The 22,971-nt window shown below is 41.5% G+C and overlaps 1 long non-coding RNA gene across 1 annotated transcript; it reads left to right on the forward strand.

Moving 5' to 3' along the window:
• The first annotated feature begins 971 nt into the window (after positions 1-971).
• On the forward strand, positions 972-13,031 carry LOC107033280 (uncharacterized). Its single transcript, XR_012064454.1, has 5 exons — positions 972-1,085; positions 2,421-5,701; positions 6,776-6,848; positions 11,493-11,594; positions 12,367-13,031. It is a non-coding gene; the product is annotated as an uncharacterized lncRNA (long non-coding RNA).
• The last annotated feature ends 9,940 nt before the right edge of the window (positions 13,032-22,971 follow it).

A 22,971-nucleotide genomic window follows, 5' to 3' on the forward strand; every position in this document is an offset into this window, starting at 1 on the left:
GAGAGATTCTGAGACCACTTTGGACTTGCTGAGTTGGTGGTGCCTGTAACATATCCAGGTGGAGGTGTCAGGTAGGCAAACAACTAACCAGCCTTGAGCTCTTCAGGCCTTGTTCCTTCTCCCCATAAGGCCAAACCACCAGCCCACTTTATCTGGCTCTCCTGTGCCCTCTTTACGTTTCTCCCGGTGACATATATCCATCACCAAAAAATTCTGAGTAAAAATCACACAATAGGCAAATACCGCGTGGTGTGCTGGTAAGTGTTTACAAGAGCTTATTCCTCCTGCCCTCAAGAACGGCCTGATTTGTAGCATTTGCTGACTTCCACGGTGTACAGATTCTTGCTGTGGCCAAGTTCGGGATGTCAATGTGATATCTCTGAATGTGGAGCTGGGAAGGGTTTTGCAGAATCAGCTTTCACAAGCCAGTGTGACCCACTGCACACACTCATCAAAACTAAAAGAAATACATACATAAATAAATAGCCCTAGAGCAGAGGCTAAACCACACTGGCCCATTAGGCCAACCTCAAGCGACCTCCACTCTCAAAATGTTTCCTTCAAAAGTCCTAGAGAAAAACAATTCTGTTTTGTGCCTGGGACCATCAGAGACCTTACCGGAAGTTGAGTTAGATTCCCTAGTTTGATACCTGTTCTCTAAAACAGAAATCAGTCCATTACAGCCCTCAGGCCAAATCTGGCCAGCTGCCTGCTTTTTAAGGTCTTCCAACTAGAGTAATTTTTACATTCTTAAATGATAGCATTTTAAATAGTTATATAAGTACCTACAAAATACCTTTCATTGTGGCTCTTACCGCACAATCCCCAAAGCCTGAAATATTTACCATCTGGACCTCCAAGACACTGTCAGCAGCACCATGGTGAGTACTTTTACCCTCCCCGTCCAGGCTGTCTCCCATCTCCTGACTGGGCAGGACCCAAGCCAAATGGATTTCCATGGCCTTTCCACAGATTCAAACGATTTACTCCCTCGAGAGAAGACTGATGAGCTCACATATCCACTGTACTCTAGCACATGCTGTAAAATTCCGCCACTTAGGCCAAGAAGTTGAAAAATATCTGAGGTAGGAGATTCCTTGGCTACTTCTTCGCCTAGATAACCACTTGATAGGTCTCAAAACATTAAGTGAAACAAGGTTTGTAAAGCATTAGCGCAATGTCTGGCACACAGTGAAGGCTAAATGTTACTTGTGGCGATGGATTTTACTATTATCGTCGCTGCTGTGGCTGTTACTTCCATGTTGACCACTCAGGTACAGTAGTTCAATTAGCTCTCCCATCTCAGCCTTTTAATGCAGCCCATCTAAATGAAAAGCCATATGGTAATCCTGTACCCAGGCCTGCAGAGGCTTTCCTGAGATGGTTTCCAAACACAATTACACAATTCAAGCTTCTGAAAATGTGGAGGATTTAGGAGGGCTTTCTATGCAACAGAAGCATTTAGAATTTTACAGGGAAAAGTTTTTTAAAGAAATAAATAACCCTTCCCAGAGCCCAGTACAGGGTTGAACTTTCCTAGAGAACAGTAAACGTTTGGCCACAAATGACTTGCACACCGAGAACTCAGGAAAGAAGGATGCTTCCCTGAGCCCAGTGCTCCCTCCCCCGCAGTGAGCGCGGCCCCTGGAAGAGAGCTGGACCTTGCCGCTCTTCTCGCAGACGCTCGCGAAGTCCCACGCCCAACCTCCCCTCACTCAGGTTGCTCCTGGCCTCCAAAAGTATTCTAAAAACCACGCAGAGAGAGCTCAGATAGGGTCCTGACAGTTTGGTCTTACTGACATGGTGCAGCTGTGAGCTGGCGTTGATGGCATTTGAAAACCAGAAGAAAGTTTAGAGTTTCCATATGGCTGCCAGTATCTGGGCCCGGAGGAAGGATATTACATTCTTACCTCCCCGGTGAATATTCACTGTCTTACTTAATACTGTAACTCTAGGTTGATGTATTTAATACAAGTTCAGGTTCAACCGGTGGTATTCTACCACAGACTCTTTTTTTTTCCAATTGAATATATTTGACATACAGCATTATATGAATTTAAGGTTTACAATGTGTTACTTTGAAACATTTATATATTATAATTGCCATTGGAGCAATATTTATCACATTTCATAATTGTAGTATAATATTGTTGTCTATATTCATTACAGCGTGCATTAGATCACTATGGCTTATTTGCTACTCATTGCAAGTTTGTACCGTTAAACAACATTATTTTACTTTCTTTAAAAAAAAATTATTGAGCAACTACTATGAACCCAACATGATTTTTTTTATTCTTCTTCTTATTATTATTATTGAAGTACAGTCAGTTATAATGTGTCAATCTCTGATGTACATCATAATGTCCCAGTCACACATATGCACATACATATTCATTTTCATATTTTTTTCATTGAAGGTTATTACAAGATATGGAATATAAGTCCTGTGCTATACAGAAGAACAAAATACAACACCGTTTTCTTTACGGCAGAATACACGGCTCTTCTCCTCTGGTGCCTGCCCTGAAAGGAACAACAGAAGTTTTCCTCTCCAGATTCACTGAAAAGGAAAGCAAGAAGATACCTGCCCACTTGGGCCTGAAATGAGAATCGTTTTCCCGTTGCCATCTGCTCTACTGTGGGTCGCACACACACGTTCACGGAGCCCCCACTGGCCTCATGCCTCCACTGACATCTGAGAAAAGTAATACTATCTTTACATGGACTTTATACTGTGCTCTTGCCTTTAAGAGTCCAGCCAACCGGAGAATTCTCTCATGCCTGATTCTGCAATATTTTTCCTTCCCCTCCTGCCTCCTTTTCTGAGATGACAGAAACTTACCCAGCTGCTAGTCCACCTGCTCAGAGGCACGGGTGACTTCCATATGCCAAAGAGCAGCTGTCAGTCAATGGAAAAGGTGACAAGCCTCTGTGAGGGCAGAGGCCACGGCAGCAGGGGCCACAGCAAGATGCTGGGTGAGGAGCTTCCAGGAGGAGAAAAGTTGCTCCCCATCCTCCCAAAGACTTCCCATCCTCAGCTGCCTTTCCAGGAAAGTAAAATCTGAAGCATACGCTGCATAATGTTCCTAAAAACCACAGATACTCTTCTAGCCATTTCTTCTCAGGATGCCAGGCTCCTGGCTCCCACAGGCAATGACACATCTCCTCCACTGCACCTTGAGACCTCCCTGGGGCATCATCAGTGAAGTTCATGGGTGCTATGGAAAGAGTTAGGAGGTCTGGTTCTAATTCATACATCTCTTCACCTCTTCGTAGCCTCAGAGAAATCATCTTTAATGTGAAGGAAATAGACTAGATGTCTCGAAGGACCTTTCTAGACCAGGGGCTGTTCTAACATTGAGTGAGTGAGAAAGAGTGCTTTAGACTCTGCTGAATGAGCGAAGGTACCTGCCCTTGGGTGCTTAACCTGGACTGAGAATGCAACACGGGAAGTGACCAATACAAAGGGAGATGATGAAACAGAGGAGTGGTGAAGCCATAACAGTTTCAGCCCTATTCAGGATTTTAAGTCCGTACTGAGGAAGCTCCTGGAAGAGAGAGTGCATCAATTTAGTCAACCGAAACTTAATTCAAGAAATGCAGAAGAAAGGAGAAGGGAGATGCTGAAAATTTACACCATCATTTTCTAGAAATGTCCTCATTGTCCTATGGAGACCTGGGGGAGAAGGTTAGCACAGAGTCATGGTTGATAAGTCAGACACGCTCCCAGGCTCGGGATCTTCTAGATGAGCAGTGGGAGACCACATCTCTGGGGCCACCACGTTTCACCTCTCAGTGCAACAGCTGTCCATCTTCCTTTCAGGTCTGGACACAACCTCTTCCCTCCCTCATAGGGCACACCATGGATTAGTCAGCAGGGAAAAGACAAGTGTTCAAACCAGAAGGGGAGTGCTATGGACTACATGTGCCTCCCCTCAACCCCAATTCATATGTTGAAGCCTTAATCCTCCATGTGATGGCATCAGGAGGTGGTTAGGTTTAGATGAGGGCACCAGAGTGGGCTTATCATAATGGGACCTATGCCCTTATAAGAAAAGATACCAGAGAACCTGCTCTTTCTCTCTCCACGATGCGAGGGCCCAGCAAGAAGGAGGCTGTCTGCAAGCCCGGAAGAGAGCCCTCACCAAGAACCTGAGCATGCTGGTGCCCTGATCTTGGGCTACTGAGCCTCCAGAGCTTGAGAAATCCATGTCTGTTTATGGTATTTGCTATTCCCAGTCTATGGTATTTTGTTATAGCAGCCCAAACTGACTAAGACGGGGGAAATCTCTAAATAAAACAGAAGTGGGGTCCACCGACCTTTGTAATGCTCTTTAAGCACTGGCAAAACAACAGCTGCCTTGTTCTGATCCAATCTAATCTTTCAGAATTGACGTTTCTAATTCTCCTACTTGGCCTCAATACAGACAAAGGAAGTGCGTGGCCTTTTCCAAATCAGGTCCTACAGCCCTGCCAAGTCACAGGCCTGACTCAAAAGCCAGAAAGCCTGTGTTCCTTCAGGCAGCTGCCTTATTGCATACCCGGGCTGGGCACATGAGATCCAGGCATCAGGTAGGTGAAAAATGAGGCCATCTGGGAAGATGTAGCTTTTCTAAGGGTCTTGGGGGGAGGTGTTTTCTCTCCTTAGGAGGCACTTGGATTCCACAGATTGACTTTAACGTCCTTCCCCAGAATCAAAACACACAGACCATGGATGCCCGATGGAGTATGGTGTACAGCAGCTTCAGGAAGCTGCTTTTCATGCCAGACACATCTTGTGTCAGAGCAGAGTGGGAAGGATGCACTCACATCTGGGGGTTAAACTCAAGTCCAACATCAGCCCCAGAGCTCCTCCAAAAATGGGCACAAAATTAGGCAAGTTAGACCCTCATGAGCCCACTTGAAAGAGCTTGTGATCGGAACAGGTTACAGATAGGGATGGGACATAAGGTAACCCTGACCAGAAGCAGGTAATATGCAAATAATTTGCTTGCATCAAGAGCTGATTCTCAACCAATCACATCAAAGGAGCCATTCTGCGGAGTGCTGAGTCCGCTCTTTGGCCACCTCAGTGGTTTTGGTGGTCCCCCTGGGCCACTCGGGCACCCAGGGCCAGGAGTGCTTGGGACAAAGCACAGGAGTTGAAGTGGCTGAGCAAATAAACAGAAGCAATGACCTCTTCTGAAGACCCAGTCTTCTGGAAAAAAGGGAATTCACGTATAAAGCAGCACTTAATTAATGAGCACAAGAGGGAACACATTTCTAAATCCTTCATCATTATTGTGTGAAAATGATCGTATGCCGACACCACGCACGTGCTGCAGAGATCAGGGAAAAGGCATGGTCTTTACTTACAGTTTTCTGAGGTAAGGAGAAATGACTCCCACATTTGGAAAACAAGTGATGTACACAAGTGAAAATCTGGCAGATTCCATTGTCTTAAGAAGGAGCAGGTGGATGTCAGCCCCTGCTGTCTTCCCTTGTTCTGAGTTTTGTGATGGTAGTTTGTTTGTTTTTTTATGGAGCAGGGAAGACAGAATTGGGGATTTAATATTTTCTGTTCCCCTGCAGCAACTATTCAAGAAGAGTTACAGGACCCATGGCATTGGTGAAGGAATTTGAAAAAAGCAGGATGACAACATGAAGGAAAGACAATCCAATCATACATGGAAGATGCAAAGGCAGTTCTGAGACACAGGTGAGTTGAAAGACTCCAGCTGTGCCCAGACAAAGGGGAAGGAGACAAAATACCAGCAAGTAGCAGTGAATCCCATGGGCTGGAAATTAGAAAGAGAAGGATTAGCTTTTCCTGTATGAGACATGACAGGAGTGGTCTGGTTCCCTTTCTCATTTAATATCAGATTTTCTCATGCTATAATGCCTTAGAATATAGAGGCATCAATACAGAAATCTTTATTTTATAAGTGGTACAATAAGATACAGTGTCTGCGACTTACTTGCTCAGTGTAACCCAGTGGAAACTCAATCCCAGAGCCAGTACAGGACTCCCTAAATATCCAAGACAGTGGGATAGGAATGTGATCATCTGCTTCGAACAGGTAAGTTTCTTGGGTGCTGGTACCTACTCACATGAACAAACACCAATTAGAGTTGCCAGATAAAATACAGGACGCCCTGGTACATTTGGATTTCAGATAAACAATAAATAATTTTTAATATAAGTATGTGCCCAATATTATACGTGCCAAATATGGGACATAATGATACAAAATAGTACTAAAAATGAATAAATAAATATTCATTATTTATCTGAAATTCAAATTTACCTGGGCATCTTGTATTTTTATCTGCTAAATTTTACCACCCTAACATCCATAGCCTTTTCCTCCCCTTTCAATGTGGTCCTCCTGCCAGAAATGCTATCCCCTGTCCTTGCATATATTTAAATCATGCCCATTCCATAAGGCTGAGATCACACCTGTCTGCTCCGAAGTCTTCTCCTGGCTAGTGTCAACCATGCCATTATCTCCCTCGTGTGAATACCCATAACATATTCTGATGGAACAACACAAGCCAACCTGGGATACACTGCTGTGCCATTCCCGAATTGTTTCATAAGCTTTCACTGCCTCTCTCCATCGAGGGCTCAAGCCACTTTGATCAAATCATGCCTGACGCTCACTTTGTATCCTATGTTACACCTACCATAAGCCTACATTGAGTAACTGATGAAGAATCATTTGCTTTAGGGCACACGGAGAAGCTGACAATGAGAAGATTATGATACCCTTTTCTCTCTCATTTCTTCCAGGTATGAAAAAGGCAAAGGATGGAAATGTCTAAAATGATTTGCACATAAATTAAAGGTAACATTTGTGTGTAAGGTAAGAAGCTACAACCCGATTGTGAATTAGGACAATTTTAAGAGTAGGTGATATATTGACTGTAGATTTGCTTCTGTGGAAACTCTTCTCTCCATGAAAGTCTCTGCAAATACTGTTCCACATCCAGAGCATTAGAGCTGGTAAGACCTTAGACATCACCTGGGCCAGACTATCATCATACAAGAAAAGAAACTGAGACCAGGCCCTCAGCGGAAAGTCACTAGTCTTCAGTCTTATAGTGGATTAGTGACAGTTTCCTGGTTCTTAAGCCAAAGCTTTTTCAGTCTGTCAAGCTGAACTTTCAGTTTCAAGGATAAAGTCTCCTGCCAGGGAGCAGGTTTTCAGCTCTGCTCATTTTTAAAATATTATTTGTTGTCTTTTTCTATCTATAAGAAACACTTACTTTTAGTTGAATATCTAGAATATATAAAAACTCATAAAGGAGAAAATTGGTTACCCACCACCCAGAAAAAAATTATATTTGATGTGTTTCCTTTTGATGCCTTTTCCTATGCTACTAAACTGTAAACTCCACAGTGGCAGGAACTGAATTAATCTTGTTTGGCTCAGTACCCTCAGCCCTTAGCACAGTGTCTGGTACATAAAATGCACTTGATCCCTGCTTATTGAATACATGACTCACATAAATATACATATTTATGTACATGTGCGAATAATTAATGTTTATGTAATTTTTAAAAATGAAGCCATACTGTTATACACTTAATACTGTTTTTTCACTTAATATTGTAATGTAAATATTTTCCCCATCTGTAAATATCCTCCTATAATAATATTTTAATAGCTGCATAACTTTCCATTGTATGGTTAAACCATGACTTATTGACTCATCTCCAATCAATGCACATTTAGATCATTTCCAAATTATTCTGAATTATAAACAGTACTACGATAAATGCCTCTGGAAATGAATCTGAGTGAGAATCAGTCTGGGGGAAGTTGAGTCTACCTTCCGTTACTAATAAAAGAAGTTTGGGCTGGAAAGTGACAGGAAGTTGACAGTCTGTGGTCATCTTATCAGCCTCTTGTATGTCATCTGACTCAGCTTCCCTTCCAAATCACAAGCCTCAGGTCAGAACTACCAGTCTCTGATGGTCAATTTAAATTTTATCTCAGTCACGTCTTCCATGAAAAAGCCATCCCATGCACATGGGATAAAGAGCATTTTAGAGTTGATTTTATCAGTCTCACCCTTAGCCAAAGAGCACTAAAATATAAAGTGCCCTCCTCTCCCTAGACAAGTTCAAAATACATATCCCACTGGGAAAGTGACTTTAAATTCAAGAAAAATAGAACAGGTGGCCCAAATCCAAACTTAAGTAACAGATTTGTTTTCCTAATGAAATCTGTGCACATGAGTTCCCTGAATGACCCTCACTTGACTGAACATTTTTTATGATTGCATATTACATATATTATACATCCACTGACATTCAGCAACCTATGAGTTCAGACTGCCTCTTTATTTTCCCCTTTGGCTGAGCCAAAGCAGACCAAAGCAGATCCTTCAATGGCCAGAAGTTTCTGTTCGAAGATACAAAAGGGATCTTCATGGTACCCTTTGATGTTCTGCTCTGAGCACTAAGAGAAAGTGCTCTTCTTCTAGGGAAGAAGCAGGAGGGGAACGTTCCTTCCTCACCTTTCTCTTGCTGGTATCTGAGCACCAGCAAGGGGCAGAGTGGGAGCAGCAGAGAAAATACGGGGACAGTGGCAGGAAATGAGGTTGAAGAGCAGCCAGGGGTCATATCATGCAGGACGGGGTAGGCAGTGGTACTTGGGAATGTGATCCCAACATTAAAAACAACAGGGCTTGTTTGGGAGAGAGGGAGGGGAGGTCTAGACAAGCTAATCATGAAGTTAAGATGGAAAAAATTTGAAGCTAGGTTATCCAGAAATATTTGAAATTGGAGAACAATGGAGGAAGATTAGCCCTACTAATCTTCACGTTAAAATATGAAGCCACAAGAAATAAAATAATGTAATATTAGTACATTAATAAGAAGACAGAACAAGATAACAGGCCTAAAAGTCCAGAAATAGACCTAAACATAATTTTTAAATGATTTTTTAAAATATGACCAAATGGTACTTCAAGTCTGGGGAAAAAATTTACCATACATAAAGACTAACTTCACTAAAATCACTAAAAAGAGGCATCAGTATTAAAAAAAAAAGAGCAAAAAATATCAACAGTTCACAAAAAAGGAAATCCAAAGGGCTCTTAAATACAGAAAAAGACATTCAAAAGAAATGAAAAAGAAAAACACAGTAAGATATCATTTTTCAGCTACTGGATTGGCCAAGATCAAAGCACTGAGGACTGACTACATTGGTGAACTTGCCAGTCACTTGCCTAGTTTGCTCTCAAATCCATTCCCAGCCCCCTCCTGCCCTGCTGATTTTACCATGTACCCTACAACCCAGAAGCATCAGGCAGGATGGTCTGCTGGAAGCTCAACTGTGGTCTGGCTGTAAGATCATACCCTGCACGGGTGGGATACTGTCCTAACAGGATGCAGTATCCATGTTGGACCAGTAACATGTATACTGCATCCTGTGTGGTTTCTCCCACGGTTGGAATCCACGCGGCCAGGAGCAAAGGGATAGAAGAGTGATTCTTCTCGCTACACCTAGTGGCCCATTCACAGAATGCTTCCAGTCCTCTGACCATGGGTTCTGCCCAGTTAGGAGTATTGATTCCCAAGAGGTGAGTGCATCCACGGGGACACAGCAGTGGTTCCACAGAACTGGAAGCTGAGGCTACCTTCAGGCTATTTTGCCACTGAACCAATAGACAGAGGAAGCGGTTATCATATTTCTGAGGAGAATAATCTCCATCACCCAGAGGAAGTTGGGTTGCTGGTACCCAGTGAAGCAGGGAAGTCTGTGTCTGGAACTGAAGGGACTCTCTGCGGTGCCTTTTAGTATTTAATGACCAATAGTAAAAAAAAAATCAATGGAAGTCACTGCACCCAGTAAAGGCAGGACTATATTAAAAAATCAGACCCTTTGGGAATAGATTCGAGTCACTTCACCTGGTGAAGATTCCCAAATAGCCAAGTGCTGGCAGAGGACAAAAGGAATGTGGAGTGAGTAGCAGAAGTGATAAATATCAACTTCAGCCTTATAGCCAGTTGCAGACATGAAGACTGAACAGTGGTACCTGCTTTTATAGGTAAGGATTAACCAGTTATTTCTTTTTTCATTTCCCCCCTTTCCCTGATGATTTTGTGTGAGGAATTTCCCTGGTGGTACTGAAGTTTACAATCAGAAGAATGACATCCAGACAGACCTGAATGGATCCAGATCCTAGGCTGTCGAGATGTGTTCAGTGAGTGAGGGATGTTGTGTCCCCATCTGGGGGAAAGGACTCAAGTATCTGAGTTGGTACACAGTTGCATTCTGTCAGGCAGAAGCACAAAGTCATTGTTCCCTGGTAGCTGAATACAGACAGAGCATGAGAATGGAGCTGAACGGCAGGAAGATGGGACTGTGCCCTTCATTTGCTGGTTTTGCTCTCAGATCTGCTCATCCCCCATCTTTCTCGGCTCTTGTCTGTATTCATAGGAAAATGCATTTCCCAAACTCTTTTACTGAATTCAAGTCTTTTTCAGAAATGAGAGACATTGGCAGAAAAACAGGAGGGTGAGGTATTTCCGCCCTTCACTCTGCCTCCGGGGCATCTCTTTCAGCAGTGACCTCTCCTTAGGCTCCCTCCTGACAGCCCCTCTTTCCATCCTCCCAGCTCCTCACGGGCAGGCAGTTCTGGTTTTCTCTGATGATTCTGGCTCCCAGGGTCAGCAGCACTGCGGGCTCCTTAGCCTGTGGCTGACAGCAGCATCCTGCTATGGCTCTTGCCCTGGGCTGCCTCCCCATCGCCTGTTTGACTCTTTCAGCTCTTCCACCACCCAGATAATCAGTTCCCTTTGTAAGACTCCATCTGTTTAAAATCCTGAAAGATGACTCTTTTCCTTGACTGGCCCTTGACTGCTTAAGTAAGGAACTGGGAAAACCAACAGGTGGGAATTACAATGAATTAGAACATTCTTGGTAAGCAGCAGTGTAAACTGGCAAAACTCTATGGAGCATAATTGGGCAACATCTGGGTCAGAACAAAAGCATACACCCTTCGTCCCAGAAGTTCCAATTCTAGAAATTTCTCCCAGAGATATACTTGCACCTATTCGAATAACGTTTGTACAAGATTATTCATTGCAATATTGTAAAAGTAGAAGATTGGAAACCACCTAAAAGTCCACTGATGGGAGATAGATAGGTTAAGTAGATTAGGATATATTCATAAAGTGAACTCAAAAAAGTGAGAAAGTTCTTTATGTACAGTTAAGAATAAAACCTTAAAAGATGAAAAAGCAAGGTACAGAACAGTGCGTATAATGTTACCATAAAAGAAATAAGTATACAAGTCATATTTACTTATACTCAAATGGTTATCTCTAGCAAGAAGCCAATGATATTGGTCACTTCTGAAGAGAGAGACTGGGAAGATGGAAAAAGAAGACGAGAGAGAAATTTTTCAGTTACTCTTTAGTATATTTAGAATTTGGTAATATATGAAGGATTCTATATTTCAAAAATGTAATTTAATTTAATTTTAAAATGCAGCTCTACACTTCTTACAAGAGACATGCCTAAAATATGCAAATGCATGGAGAGAGAGGAGAGAAAGTTGGAAACAAGTGGATGGAAAGTATTTATTATGAAAAAGTAAGTAAAAAGCAAAAGAATGCTGGGGAATAAATCATATTTAGACCAAATTAAAAGTTAAGGCAAAAGCCTTAATAGAGACAAAGAATGGCATTATATAAAATGTAATACAAAAATATCTACCCATCATGAATATGTATATAGCTAACCACATAGTCTCAAATACACAAAGCAAAAGCTAAAATAATCACAGGGAAGAAACTGTGCCAATAAAAAATTAGTAATAACACAGAAGATTAGAATAATAAAATTACTATGCTTATTAAATCAGATCAAGTCTGAACTAAAATAGAATCTTTTCACCAACAGATGGAAACTCTACACTCTTTTTAAGCACACATGGAATGTACACAAAAATTGAGCATAACCACAGGAGACAGGAGTAATCTCAGCACAATATCAAAGATCCATGTCTTATAGCTCATCTTCTCTGACTACATGTTGATTAGAAGTCAGCAGTAAAAAGATCGTTTTACAATGTTTGGAAATTTAAATATCCATTCCTAAGTAACTTGTGAACTTAAGTAGAAATCACAGTGGAAATGACAAAATTCTTGGAATCCAGCAACAGTAGAAGTGCTCTCAAAATCTATGCAAAGAACAGCTGGTGGGAAATCAATAGCTGTGAATGCACCTATTAAAAAACAAGAAAGATTGAAAATAAATGAATAAACAATTTACCTCTCAAAGCTAATAAATTTATAGAAAATAGAAAGAAAGATTCTGGGTTAGGATGTTTGAACATGTGCATCTAATGTCTCTCCCTTCATAGACTCCATTAAAAGCATACTAAAGAGATTACCTAAAAGGACAGAAAGGCACAGCACGGGAGGACACAGACGGATGAATGATAACTGACTCGGCAAACCTGCCACAGCCAGATCCTCAACTGGCAGTGGTCAGAGTGGTGAAGAAACCTGGTTTTCAGAGTTGCAACCTCATGGGCTCAGACACTGGCAGCACTGGGTAACTCCAGAATTGGGAAGAAAGGAGGTATTAAATTAAGGAGGATTTGGTGAACGTTGTTTGGGAAACAGTTAATTCCTAGAGTCCTCCTGTACTCCACATGGCATATAACCACCCTGGAAGATGATCAGAAAGTCTTCTGGACTGGGCGCCACCAAGACACAGTTGAAGGTCTGGGTGTCTGCTATGATCTGAATGTTTATGTACCCCTCTCCAAATTCCTCTGTTGAAACCTAACCCCCAAGGTGATGTGGGGCTTTAAGGAGCTGATGTGGTCATAAGGGTGGAGCCCTCATGCATGGGATTAGTGCCCTGATAAAGAGACCCCAGAGAGCCCCCTGCCCCTCCCACCTCGTGAGGACACCACGAGAAGATGCCCTTCAGTGGGGAAGCAGGCTCTCACCAGACACTGACTCTTCTGGTGTCTTGATCTTGGACCAGCCTCCACAACTGTGAGAAATAAATGTTGTTTACAAGCCACCCAGTTTATGGCATTTTTATTAGAGTAGCACGAGTGGATTAAAATAGTATCTGCCCCAAAGAGGGAAATTGTCATATGTAACTGGATGCTGAATACTGAGATCTCAGCCCTCTTCCCCCAGTTGGTTTAGACAGGAACTTGTAAAATTTATCTCCAGGAAATCTGATAGCCCAAGAGGAAAGGTCTAAAAAGACTGACGTCAGTCAGTTTCCTTCCAAAAACAGTCCACCTTGATCACTCCACAGTGAAGATCCACATTGGCCAGCCTCATCATTCTCTCAATACTTCCAACCAGCTTTTAAATCTCCTACTCTTAAGTATGTGCAGATTGCCGAGGACCGCTTTATCCAGAAAGGGTTCTTAAAAATTCTCAAGAAATCTGAATCCACAGCGTGACTTAAAGACTATTCAGTGGATCGTCTCTGGCAGGGCAACTACTGCTTTTTCTTCACACAGCTTGCTTTGGACTGGCTAACGGTTTTGAAAAACCTACTTTTAAAACATACTTACTTGGGATACATATATAGGTTTTAAAGCTATAACGAAACAGAGCGATGCATTTCTGGGAGAAGGACTGGTGCAGTGAGGAAGATGCGCACCACGGAGAGCTGGTCTCCACTTGTACCCCACGCACACCCCACCTCTGCCCTTCACTGTGCTGCTCGGAGCCCTGGGGAGGCCAGCCCCTACAGACTGCATCCCCAGGACACCAGTGCCCTCCAGCTCCCCTTTGGGTTTGACCAATGGGAAGTAACAGCAGAAGAATGGAAGGCAGAAGAGAGACGTGGAGATCTTTATTCCCCAACCCACCTATTTTGGCATCATCTGTCAGAGGCTCCATCTGTCCACAACTGTAACTCTTGTGGGGTGGTCCCTCTTCCTCAGTCCTAGGTCTCACCCAGACTCCACCAACACTGTCCCCTACCCTTGCCTACACAGGTGGAACTGGACCAGCAGGAGAAAGAAGTCCTTTGCAAAAAAAAAAAAAAAAAAATCTGGGGGAACTGGTGATCTTTATGAAAAACACAATAAAATTAAAATCCCTATATCACACCACACACAAAAAACTATTCCAGGTCAATTAGAAACCTAAATTAATGTTGGAGGCCCTATAAAGCTTAATGAAGAAAATGTAGAATAATCTATTTATGACCTCTGGTGAGGAGTAGGAAGATTTTCTTAAAAAGAATAAGGAGAAAATAACAAACCATTAATGTATATTTTACTATATTAAAATATAAATTTTTTTGTTCATCAAAAGATACATAAACATAGAAGACAAGGCACAGTCTGGGAAGATATTTGCACCACTTAAAACTAACAAAGGATTGTGTCCAAATTATGTGAAGGATTCCTGCAACTGAACAAAAGACAAACATACCACAGAAAAAGAGGCAAAAATGTCGAAAGAGGCAGGAAGAAAACCAAAAATAAGCATATGGAAAACATACTCAACAGCACTGATAATTAGGGAAATGCAAATTAAGACAGCAGTGAGATACCCTCAGATTGGTGAAAAATGTTAATGTAAAAGAAATGAGCTATCAAACCAGGAAAAGACATGGTGGAACCTTAAAGGCACACATTACTAAGTGAAAGAAGACCATCTGGAAAGGCTGCATACTGTATGTTTCCAACTTTATGACATTCTGAAAAAGGCAAAACTATGAAGACAATAAATAGATCAGTGGTTACCAGGGGTGGGGGAGCAATGATTAGGCAGAGCACAGAGGATTTGGGGGGCAGTGAAAATACTCTGTATGATACTGTAATGGTGGATATATATCATTATACTTTTGTCCAAACCCATAGAACGTACAACACCAAGAGTGAACCCTCAGGTAAACTATTGGCTTTGCCTGAGTATGGTCAGTTAACGTAGGTTCATCCTTGGTTAAAAAAAAAATATATATATATATATATATATATACACACACACCACTTTAACGAGCAATGCTGATAATGGGGGAGGCTACACATGTGTGAGGGCGAGGGTAAATGGGAAATCTCTGTGCTTCCCTCTCAAGTTTGTTGTAAACCTAAAACTGCTCTAAAAAAATTAGTCTTAAAAAATATTAATGTGATAACACCAAGGAAGGGTTGGTGAGAATGTGGAGAAATGGGTCCTCACACACATGCTGATAGGTATGTGTGTTTGTCAGTATATTAATAGACCCAGAAATTCTTCTTAGAGATATATGTGCTAGAAAAAAATTTTTTGTTTGCACCCTGGGAAACAAGTACTAGAATATGTATTGCAGTATTTTGTGAAAGGCAAGGAAAAAAAGGAAACAGCATAAATAAGCCATCAAATGGAATATAAAATGGAATACTACTAAGCAATCTAGTGAAAAATCAAACAACATGGAGAAATCTCCAAAAACAAAATGTTAGATAAAAAAGTAAGTTATAAAAAACATACTCGATACTATGCATGTGAGATTTTTAAAATGTGCAAAACAGTGCTGTATATTTTAGTGTAAAGAAAGCATGCGTGAGATTGAAAAATTCTAAATTTGGAATAATGGTTACTTCCAGGGAGGGAGGACGTGAGAGAGAGAAGTAAGGGAGGAGGAGAGGGATATGAAATGAGGGGTTTCCCAAGAGACATCAAGTGTAGCTCTAAGATATTATGGCAAAAAATTTAAAAGCTTTTGCTAGTGTTGGGGAGCTGGTATGTATTTATTATATTGTTCTCTGTATTTTTCTGTATGTTTATTTCATAATGAAAATGTTTAAGCCTTCTATAAGCTTAAAAGGTATTAATAGAAATATGGCACCAAAGTGGTAGAAATAAGACTCCCCTTCTAAGCTGTATGAGGCAAATTCCATCTGAAATACTGCATGTGTACCTGGACCACAGATAAACAAGTGGTCGACTAGTAAGCAGGGACCGGGACCTGTCAGCAGACACAAACTGATCAAGAAAGAAACCAGGATGCACCTAGAATGTTTAGGCTGCAGTCAAAGACTTCTTGAAGTTGTATAAGCAGTGGGGCATGCCAGCAGCTCATGGAATGTCATCGGGGAAAGTGGCAACCTGCCAGTGAGCACTTTGTACTCCACAAAGAGTGTAAGTCCAGACAAGAGACAAATGCTGCCTGGTTCTCCGCCTCACTCTCGTTGCAGGGCAGCTCTGGCGATACAGATTTATCATGAAAAGGATAACTGCCCTTTCTCTGAATGACCTGTAGGTGCACAGAGCCAAGCCTTCCAAGACTTGCGAGAAAGACACACATCTTCTTGAAGCCCCCTGAGTACTGAACCGGATCCCCTGGTGGGGCTGACCTTGTGGTGCTTTCTGGGGGCTGGAAGGTACAGCAGCCCAGTAGCCGACTTGGAGTTGCCTGTGATCTTTCAGAGCACTGGAATTTTGGTCTTGGTCTGAGCCCTTAAGTTCTGTGTCTAAGTGCTTAGATGCTGTGATCTCTTTCCATTCATTGGAACTAACCAGTAAATGGGCAAAGAGCTCATTTGTGACACTAAGTACAGCTTTCTCTCCAACATGAACAGTCAACCACACGCTCCCAATCATTTCTATTCCATTAAACACTGTAAATTAAAGTCCAAGGAGGAAGCTAATTTCCCATCAAACAGAAGAACCAAGGGCCCCCAAATCTGTTCTCCAGTTTTTGCCCAGATGGTCATGTAGGCACACACTCACAGGCCAACTCACCCACTTCGAAATACAACAGAGCAAAACATAAAAATAAACAAGTGCCCAGATCCCGTGTCAGGTACTCTTTTGCTATTATCGTCGTCATCCGTTTTTGAAACAACTCAAGAAGCATGATTTGGATGCTCCAGTATTTTGTGAAAAGGGTACAGGTGTTTAAAGTAAGTCTGCTTCCTGACTTGGATCCTCCTACACTGATGCTAGCAGGTTGTGTCACAAGTGGCCAGAAAGTCTGGAAGCACAACTGTGATCTTCCATGTGAGCTGATATTACTGTCTGCCAAATGAGAGCACCACAGCCACATTTCAGACCAATTTATTCTACTTGAGTATAATGTGTCTCATTAATCTCTTCCATCTGGTGTTTATGTGCACGAACAATTCTAATGGGAAATATAAAAGACTGAGACAGGATTTACTACTTGGGCCTCTGAGTCCAGGTTTAATTTGTAAGGAGTTGCTATTCCTACAGATGGGACACAGATATGGAAGAACTGGCTTACCCCCAGTCACAAAGGCATTTGTGAGAATTTCCTCGTCTGCCTGGGCAGCGTTCCCGTGGCCAGTGCCACCCAGATGCTCATGTGTCAACCTCTCCTGGTATCATCAGAAGTCAAAATGGGATTTCCAAGACAGGAACAGAGGGCTGCCAACTCCGTTATTCTCTTTTCCTCTTCCTACTGCCACTGCTTTCAGATCAATTCACAGCTTAGCGTACCCTCCACCAGGCTCCAGACAGGACAGACAAAAGTCAACGTCAGGCAGTTTTATACTTGGTAATAGTGCATTTGAATGTGCTCATGGGAGAAGACTCTGACATTAAATTGGCTACACTCAGGATTGGGGGATTACTGACTATACCGTCTTCCAACTCCCACATCACCAAGGATAATCAACAACTTTGAGGGAAAATTAACACCTTATGAACAGCCAATCTGAAAACCCCCAGTATAATTAGATGAGGATTATTAAGTGTGTTCATTACTTCAGCAAATTTGTGGGGGTCCAATATGTGCCATGCCTTGTGCTAGACATTGGGTCATTCATGGTAAATGGAACAGACACAATCTCCACATGTCAAAATTATTCAGTGCTATTATGGGTTGAATTGTGCCCTGCACCCCAAAATTCATATGTTGAAGCCCTCATTCCCAGTACTTCAGAATGTGACCTTATTTGGAGCTAGGGTCTTTAAAGAAATAATCAAGTTAAAATGAGGCCATTAATGTTCTTAATCCAAGATGACTAGGGTCCTTATAAAAAGGAGAAATTTGAAGACAGACAAGCACACAGAGAGAATGCCACATGAACACTAAGGCAGAGGTCAGGGCGATGCTTCTACAAACCAAGGAGCACCAAAGAATGCCAGCAAACCAGCAGAAACTAGAGGAGAGGCATGAAACAAATTTTCTCAGCCCTTAGAAGGAAACAGCCCTGCTGACACCTTGATCTTGGACTTCTAGCTTCCATAACTGTGAGGCAATACATTTTCATTTAAGCTACTTAGTTTGTGGTACTTTGTAACACAGCCCTAGTAAACTAAATACAAATGCCTTCTATGAAACAATGTCACTTAAAAAGGAAGAATTCATGAAAAGTTAGAAAAAAACTTTCCTGATTTCCCTTCTACCACGTGAGGAATCCAGCTTCCAAAACACATGACAGACTTCCATCTCTCCCAACAGCAACATGCATTCACAGCTGTGCATAATCCCAAGACACAGCTCTGGTGCAGACACTCAGAAGGAACCCAGGCCTGAATAAGCAGGCACTCCTTAGGGTCCTGTAGAGGGGATCCTAAGGGCCAAGGGAATAAGAAATGATGAGAGGGAAAGAACCTCTCCAAAACTTCTCTGGGGAATCCAGGATTATCTTGCCACTTTATCATCTCAAAAATTTCTGATATGTGCTGGCTGACTTCCAAGATATGAAATTTCTAAATTAATATTTTCCATCTAGATTCTAATCCCATTTTGCTACTAGTAAATTCTGTGGCTTCAGGCAAATCTTGTCTCCTCTCTGAACCCCAGTTTACCCATCTGTAAAGTTGGAGTTTAAAGTAGAGGACATCTAGGTCCTCTTCTTAGAGTTACTCACTTTGCAACTAGAAGATCACTAGTGCTGTGATAGTAATAATAATAATAATGATAATGATAATATGAGTATTTGTTTTATCAGGTTTTGTTCTATGCAGTTTTTCTAAATTAACACATTTAATCCATGCAACTCTTTCATAAGAAGAATAAAAGCAAATAGCTCTTGGTCATTTTCAAATTTCTTCCTGTACCAGGACTCAGTGGAATAAAAAAAAGAGTTGTTGTCACAAGGAAGAATGCCACTGTCTGAGGCAGAGTCTGAGATGGTCCCTCACTGTGATGATGAAACCTTCCCCCAGAAGGCTTGGAAGGTTGAGGGGGCTCTCTTTGTAAGTGCCATAAAAATAATTAGTGCCTATTGTTTTGTTTTGCTTATTGAAGTATGGTTAATTTACAATTTTGTGTTATTTTCAGGTGTACATCAGTGATTCTATTTTTTTTTTACAGATTCTATTCCACTGTCTTTTTTTTTTTAAATTAGAGTATAGAAATGAGTGAAAGTAAAAAAATAAAATTTTTTACTTTTCTGGTTTTCAGTAGCCCTCACCCCCATGCAGACAATGCAAACTCTCCAAGATAGACACTGTGAAGAGATTGGCATGTATTTTTTTTTCTAAGCGTATATAAGAACACACACACACACACACACATACATACACCAAGAAATGTCATCATATAAACATACTGTAGGCATCTTGCTATTTTCAATCAGTACTCTGCCTTGGACAATATTCCACATTAGCACTTACAGATTTTCCTTATTATATTTTTTAATAGCTGCATGGTTATTCTTTCTATGTATGAACCATATTTATCTAATCCATCTTTTATTAATAGATATTTAAGTTGTGTGTTTTTTGCTGTTGTAAAGAATGCTGCCCCCAAAAAAGTATCTTTATATTGATAACCCTGCTATTTGAATCGATTCATTTCTATAAGGTAAATTTCCTAAAGTAAAACTGCTGGATCAAAGGGTATGTGTAGGCTTTTTGATGAAAATTTCTAAGAGTTTATACCAGTTTATCCTCCCAGAAAGGTGGGTTTTACAGATAGCGGAGTATGTCATTCTTGGAGGTCTTGGTAGGTCCCAATCTTGCCCAGTGGCTTAGAAGTAAATCTTGGGCTCCTATCGTGACTAAAAGATGCTCTCAGTCATTAGAAATCAGCAAGTTTACACAGCTCTGCCAGTTTTATTTATGGACAAGGTGGTCCTCAGCAGTTACGGAGGAGGTGCTGTTTCAGAATCACAGAAGGCTGGCACAATAAGGTCCTTGGGGAGATGATTTAATCGATCTCCTCATTTGACAGATGAGCAAATGTAGATGTGGGTGGATGCTGGCTCTGAATGTGCATCACCCTGTCCCCATCCCTCTGTGAGGTGTGGGCGTGCATCGGTCATCCAGAACGTCTGGGTGTTTCCAGTGCATCCTCAGGTGGGAAACATGCTACAAGAGGTGTTCTCAAAATGTACATCATTCCTGTGTGAATACATAGTACCCGCTCTGGGATGAACACAATGGTGAAACCTATTTGTTAAACAACAGATTGAAGTATACATCTAGCTTCTGTGACATGACTCACTCTTCAGCGTGTGAGCTGTGGGTGCATCCCTGTCTTCCCACCTCAGCCCTTGAAGTCAAACTTCCTCCCTTTCAGGAATAAGAGGGAGGAAACATCTACCAATTTTCCCATCTTTCTCCTCAACTAAGGAGGAAGCCTGGCTCATCTAAGGGGTCAGACTGGGGAAAAGGAAAGGCCATCCCCAGCTCCTGTCCTGGAAGAGCTCCACTTGGAGCGCTGTCCTCTCAGGCTGCCTTCTTCTCAGCAACCATGTACCCTGGAGGGGGTGGCCTGATGCTGTCTGGCTATGACGTTGTATATGCATGCGTCTGGGGATGGACGGGCAAACTGATGCAGGCTCATTGCGCCCCTAGTTCTAAGCTGGCTGGGTCTGGCTTATCAGTAAGAGGATATTTTCATCTGACTCTTGTTTTGATCTCTTGATGGATTCAGAACTCAGGTGAAGAAAGGGGTTTTATTAATTGGCCGTCTTGAAACCGTTATTCTCCGTCGAAGACCATGGATTTAAAAGCTCAGGAAAGGAGAGATAGATCCGGTTATTCACCTGACAAAGGCTCAATGGCTTTCTATGTGCAGAAGCTGCTGGACCATGAGACCCTCATTCTCTTTTCCCTGAAGGAATGGGGATCTGGTTGGATTGAGTCTCTGGTGTATATTTTATCTTGACTGATAGGATTGGGAGCTAGGAACCTCCCAGGACATCAGCAGGTCTGAGGTGCCTGCAAAGCCAAATTGCAAATGAAAACTGTGAGACAAGCATGTGTGTGTGTGTGTGTACAGAAAAAGAGAAAAAGAGGAATTAGGAAGGAAAAATATAATCAAGCCATATCTCTTGAATCATTAGGAATGTTCTTAATATATTGTCAATAGGGGTGGGGAGTCACCAAGAAATAAGTTGCAGACTAATGCACTTGCTTTAATTATATTTGAGTAAAACCAAACCAAAAAAGAATCTATCTCTATGTAAATATGCATTTGCATCTGTTTGAACGAGCAAGGGAAAGGCATGGGCAGTAGACAGCAGGTGTCAGCATGGGTAGCTCAGGGGGTGGGATTGGAGCTGAGGCCAAAGGAGATGATTTGCTTTAACTTTATCTGCCTTTGTGCATTTCTATTGTTACAATAGCATGTGTTACTTTTGTATTGAAAAATCCCACTTAAGTAAATGAAATGAAAATGAAAAGAAATATCAGTTCCAAATTAATAATATTTCTCTGTGTTTGAGGGGAAGTGTGTGTGTGAGAGACAGAGAGAGAGAAAAGCAGGGTACAGAATAGTGTACCATTTGATCAATTTATATCAACAAAAATTAATCGTTCATATATATGCTACTATACTCATTGAAAAGTCTTTCAGTACCATTTGAAATATTTGCCATGGGTATGTAATTCTTTCACTTGTCAAACAAATTTAATTATATTTATGAATAATTTATGATACAAGGAGAAAATGCTTGTGATATATTAAAAGAGCAGTATATCAAACTGCTTACGTACTAAAATTTCAATAGTAAGGAACAGTCAGGAGGAAATTCGCAGACAAAAAACTAGATGAGAAAATGCCATAACGTTAATGGTGATGGTTAATTATAGGTGGCATTTGTTAAAATTAAAAACAGGTCCTGTGGGCATGAGATTACCTCTGATGCTCCAGGATTAGGAAAGGTTTTGCCTGGTTGTGAATAGACAGAAGATTCCAGGACCACAGCATCTGCAGAGTATCCCTTTGAGGTCCCAAATGATACCCTAGCTTTGGCTGGGACACGTGAGGGCACAAGAAGCACAATGCTGCCAGTGCAGAGAGAAAAGCAGCTGCCAGCCCCTGACCCAGTGACAGGGGCAGTGTCCTTTGCTCTTAGAATAAACAACATCATTGAAGACAGAAAAGGACTCCACTGGAATTAACAGAAGTTACGAATAGTCTGTGTTAAACAGCTTCCTCTTCCTAGAGTGATTCAGAATATACTTGCAGTTCGACTGCCTGGATTCAAATTCCTGTTCCATGAACTGGATCAGCTGCAAGCTTCTTAACCTCTCTATGCCTCGATTTTTCCATTTGTAAAATGAGAATAATAATAACCTATGCCTCAGGATTATTATGAACAGACAACGAGTTAAGAGAGGTACAAATCTCAGAGCATAGCATTCTGAACATTATATAAGCATGTGCTATTATTAGTATTATTATTCCTTTCACATTTAAAAATGATAGCATTGATACTTGCTTTGTCATTATGCTTTAATTAATTTATTGGGATCAAAGTTGTGTCATTTGCATCTCCTTGTATAATATATAAATAAGTGACAACGACCACACAAATCAATGAGCATATGTAAATGCTGTTCATGTCGATATGTATTTTTCAGGTACTGTGTATTTATTTATTTGGCATGATCACATCCTCATCTCTCAAGTTCTGCCCAGGTAAAGTTTTACATGACTATGTATTTCTTTCATAGAAATGTCCCCTAGGCACTCTCAGGTCCCATGGACTCTGTGTTCTTTGGAATTCTTAAATCTTTAAATAATTTCCGGTTTAATTATAGACTATCTTGCATCATTATAGGTGTTTCATATG

This window comes from Vicugna pacos, chromosome 26 (genome assembly GCF_048564905.1).
Source record: "Vicugna pacos chromosome 26, VicPac4, whole genome shotgun sequence".
In the NCBI taxonomy this organism is placed as follows: domain Eukaryota; kingdom Metazoa; phylum Chordata; class Mammalia; order Artiodactyla; family Camelidae; genus Vicugna; species Vicugna pacos.